This window comes from Arachis hypogaea, chromosome 1 (assembly GCF_003086295.3).
Source record: "Arachis hypogaea cultivar Tifrunner chromosome 1, arahy.Tifrunner.gnm2.J5K5, whole genome shotgun sequence".
Taxonomy (NCBI): domain Eukaryota; kingdom Viridiplantae; phylum Streptophyta; class Magnoliopsida; order Fabales; family Fabaceae; genus Arachis; species Arachis hypogaea.
Genome location: NC_092036.1, coordinates 59,401,081 through 59,405,982, shown reverse-complemented (window position 1 = coordinate 59,405,982; position 4,902 = coordinate 59,401,081). Strand labels below are relative to the sequence as shown.

Genomic DNA, 4,902 nt, shown 5'->3' with positions numbered 1-4,902 from the left:
TAAGGAGGGTAAGTCGTATTTGTATGGTGTGATGATATATGAGATTGAATAGATTTTAGATATTAAATGTGTTAATAATTGGTATGATTATTGAATAATGGGAATTGAGGAATTGAGGTGTGAAATTTGATGGTTTTAGGTAGAATTGTGTAGATGAAGTAGGTTTGGAATTGGTTGAGTGTAAATATGTAAATGTGATTGGTTTTTGGTCAATTTGATGAGTGAAAACTGCTTTGTCTTATGAACCTTGGAAAAATTGGTGAAATCTAATTTTAGGTAAAAACCAATTTTTGACCAACTTCGACGGTTTGTAACTCGATCCTCGGAGTTGGGAATTCTTCAAAACTAGATTTTTATGAAAATTCATTTATCGATCTTTCCAACGGTTCAAGAATAGTTGAAAACGGAATTTTGTGAAAAATTTAAGAGGTTTTGAAAATTGGACTGAAAAACTGATTTCTGCAACATATCATATTTTCTATTTTCTGATATGGATGCATACGCATGATGCATGAGCATCTTCTCTATCTTTTCCTAGTGAATTTGCATTCAAATTGTTGAGTTTTGATAAAGATTTAATTACCTTTTGCCACTATAAATGCTACTTTGCATTGTTTGCAATTTCTGTTTATTTTAGGTAGCAATCGGATGGATTTGACGGAGTTTTATAGCAGAAAAGGAAGAAAGCGAATGATGCTGTTAACCCCGACCTCCTTCCACTCAAACAGAAATATCTTGAGCTACAAAAGTTCAATTGATGTGATTCTAGCGATATTGAAAAGCTAACTTTCAGAGCTTTCCAACGATATATAATAGTATACCATTTTTTCCATTTCATTTGGCCTTCACGGTGCCAAACTTGAGGTTACTCAAGTTTGTCGCCACACTCAAGTTTCCAATGAAGAATGCACGCTGCCATCTCCAAAGGACTTAAAAGAAAGGCTATGCTACCATCTCCACACCGAACTTGGGTTAATCCAAGTTCGGCGTCAACTCAAGGAAAGCAAGAGAAAGCAACGCTGACTCCTCCACGCCGAATATGAAGAACTTCAAGTTCGGCGCCAACCTTAAACGCAAGTGTGGTCCCCGTGTACGTCCCAAGACTGCATGCAGAATTTAATTAATTTTTTATTAAACTTTTATTTTATTTATAATTAGAAAAGATATTATTTAGTTTAGAAAATATATTTTACATTTATTAGGATTAGATATAAAATGGAAAAGAATCAGCCCTTCGGGCTAATCTAGAATCTCTTCTCTTCTACCTCATTCCGCAATTTACAGTTTTACGAATCCTAGATTTTCTCTCTGAACCATGAGCAACTAAACCTCCACTGTTAAGCTTAGGAGCTCTATCTATTGTATGGATTGATACTATTATTTTTTTATTTTAATTCATGTATTGGTTTATAATTCAAGAATTGTTTTCATTCTTTATTTTATGAATTTGGGTGGAACGAAAGTATGACCCTTGTTCTAATTGAGTTCTTGTATAACTTGGAAAAGTTCTTTACTTGAACAACAGTTTGAAAATAATTTCTCCTAAACTTCTAATTATCTAGACTTAACGGGATACGTGACATATAATTCCCTTATATTTGGGTAATTAGGGTTTTGTGACATATAAACTAGAATTGAACTTCACCCTCTAATTAGAATTAAGTGACCAAGGAATTGGCGGTTAATGAAGGTTAAAGAAGACTAAAAAGGTCTAAGAAATTAGGGTTTAGTCATATATAGTTTGCCATGAATTAAATCTTGCATGATTAAAATAGTTAGTAAGAAAAGTCAATCTGGAAAATAGATAAATCTGAAGTCTTAACTGTTTCTCCATATATTGTTCACAACTCTTTTACTGCTTGCTTTTTAATTTTCTGAATTTACTGTGTTAATGCAATTGAGACCCAAACACTATTTTCTACTTGTCTAACTAAGTAAATCATTCAATCATTGTTGCTTAGTCCATCAATCCCCATGGGATCGACCCTCATTCACTTGAGGTACTACTTGGTACGACCCGGTGCACTTGCTGGTTAGTTTGTAGTTATAAATTCCGCACTAACTTTTTGGCGCCGATGCCAGGGATTGACAGTGATTAACAACTATTATTTGTTTGATTGCTTAGATTAGGCATTTTAGTTTTAATTTTGTTTAATTTTAATTAGTAATTTTTGAAAATTAAGCATTTTATTTTCCCTCAATTTCTGAAATTAAGTTTGGTGTTACCTAGTTAATTTTATTTTAATTTTTCTATTTAATTCCCTTGAAAATTTTGAATTTTTCTAGCTTTCTTTTGATCATTATTTTTGAATTTTTCTTGCATTAAGTAGTAAGTATTTTATTTTATTTCTTTACACAGGTTACCTAAATGGGAATTCTCTACACTCTGACATAGAGAATCCCATCTTTTCTTATCTTTTGTCTGTTTATGAGCAGGAACAGGGACAATGAACCTCTGTTAGACTTTGATCCTGAATCCAAAAGGACTTTGAGACGGCGTTTGCAACAAGCAAGACTTTACAAGGCTGCAGAGTCCACCATGGATCATAATCATGCTGCGAATGCCAATATGGCAAATCTGAATGAGAATGAGTAACCTAGAAGAGTGCTTGGCTCCTACACTACTCCTAATGCACACCTTTATGGCAAAAGTATTGTGGTGCCTCCTATAGCTGCAAATAACTTTGAACTGAAGCCACAACTAGTTACTCTTGTGCAACAAAAATGCCATTATCATGGACTTTTTCAGGAAGACCGGAATCAATTTATTTTTGATTTTCTGCAGATTTGTGATACTGTGAAGACCAATGGAGTGAATCTTGAGGTATACAAACTCATGCTCTTCCCATTTGCTGTGAAGGATAGAGCAAAGCTATGGTTAGATTCTCAACCCAAGAAGAGTCTGGATAGTTGGGATAAGGTTGTCACTGGATTTCTGACTAAATTTTTTCTACCTCAAAAGCTGACTAAGCTAAGGGTGGAGGTTTATACTTTCAGACAGAAAGATGGTGAGACCCTTTATGATGCTTGGGAGAGATTTAAGCTACTGACTAGGCAATGTCCTCTGGACATATTCTCTAGATGGACCCAGCTGGATATCTTTTATGAGGGCTTATGTGAAATGTCCAAGATGCACTTAGATAATTCTGCAGGTGGTTCTTTGCACATGAAGAAGACACCAGAGGAGACTAATGAGCTTACTGAGTTGGTTGCTAACAACCAATACTTATATTCCTCCAACAGGAATCATGTGAACTCTGAGATTCTTAGAAGAGATGTGTTTTGGAAGTGGAAGTTGTGGATGCTCTTCTTGCTCAGAACAAACTTTTATCTCAGCAAATAAGTCTAATTACTCAACAGTTGAGTGGAATACAAATTTCAGTTGTCAACATTCAGAATGCATCTCAAGAGGTCCCTTATGACATGCCAAGTAATTTTATGCAAAATGAGAATTATGATTATGCTCAATCTCCTTCTGATCAGGTCAATTACATGGGAAGTGATCCTAGAAACCCCCAATAATGACCCATACTCTAAGACCTACAATCCGGGGTGGAGAAATCATCCAAATTTTAGGTGGAGAGACCAACCTCAAAGATCTCAAAATTTCAACAATAATTCTCAATGCGATTTTCAATAGAATAATTTTAATGACCACTAGTTTCAGTCATCTCAGCAAGCAACTTCTCAGTCCCAGAAGAACACTGATTTGGAAGCAATATTGGCAAGCTTTATACAAGAAACCAAAGCGTCAATCAAGAGCTTGGGGGTTCAGATGAGTCAATTAGCCACAAAAGTTAATGAAATTGATCAGAGGACCACTAATAGCCTTCCTGATAACACAATTCCAAATTCAAGAGAGGAATGCAAGGCTATCACCTTGATAAGTGGACAAGTGGCAAGTACGGAAGAACAAGTTAATGAGGAGCCAGTTGAAAAATAAGCTCCAGAGAGAAGAAAGAGGAGGTGGAACACGCCCCTCCTAGGCGTGCAGATAATCCATTCCCAGTCTCTCTTGACACTCATCCTACATTACCTAAGGCACCTAAGTACAAGTCTAAAATGCCATATCCTCAGAGACTTCAAAAGGAGACCAAGGACAAGCAGTTTTCAAAGTTCTTGGAAGTTTTCAGAATGTTACAAATTAATATTCCTTTTGCTGATGTTTTGGAGCAAATGCCTCTCTATGTTAAATTCATGAAGGAGTTGTTGTCAAAGAAGAAGCCTTTAAAGGGAGATGAGACAATGGTCTTGACTAAGGAATGTAGTGCCATAATTTAGAATAACTTGCCAAGGAAGATGCCAGATCCAGGAAGCTTTCAAATTCCTTGTACCATTGGGAGCACCACCTTTGAGAAAGCGTTATGTGATTTGGGAGCAAGTATCAATTTAATACCCTTGTCTGTGATGAAGAAGTTACAAATCCAAGAGGTATAATCCACAAGGATAGCATTACAGATGGCAGACAAATCTATAAAGCCTGCATACGAATTAGTGGAGAATATCTTAGTCAAAGTGGGTAAGTTCTTCCTCCCATCATATTTTTTTATTCTTGACACGGGGGAGGATGAGAATGCCTCTATAATCCTGGGAAGACATTTTCTAGCAACTGGGAGAGCTCTAATTGATGTAGAAGTGGGTGAATTAGTGCTTAGAGTACATGATGAGCAACTAGTCTTTCATGTATTCGAAGATGTACATTTACCAGGTGAAGGAGAGAGGTGCATGCTGACTGAGCTTATTGATCCAAACCTTCAAAAGCCCCCTGATGATGCACCACTGAATCTGCAGCTCAAACATCCCTTGGTGACAATCAACAGACTTCTCCCTGACATCAAACCTATGTGGTGTTGGGAATGCATCATCCACCAAGAGAGAGGGTCCTAAAAAGAAAGTACCCAG

At 36.4% G+C, this 4,902-nt stretch overlaps 1 non-coding gene across 1 annotated transcript; it reads right to left on the bottom strand.

The window, feature by feature from the left end:
• Positions 1 to 2,968: 2,968 nt before the first annotated feature.
• LOC112711822 (small nucleolar RNA R71) lies at positions 2,969 to 3,075 on the bottom strand. The gene has a single exon (XR_003157607.1). It is a non-coding gene; the product is annotated as a small nucleolar RNA R71 (small nucleolar RNA).
• Between the last annotated feature and the right edge of the window lie 1,827 nt (positions 3,076 to 4,902).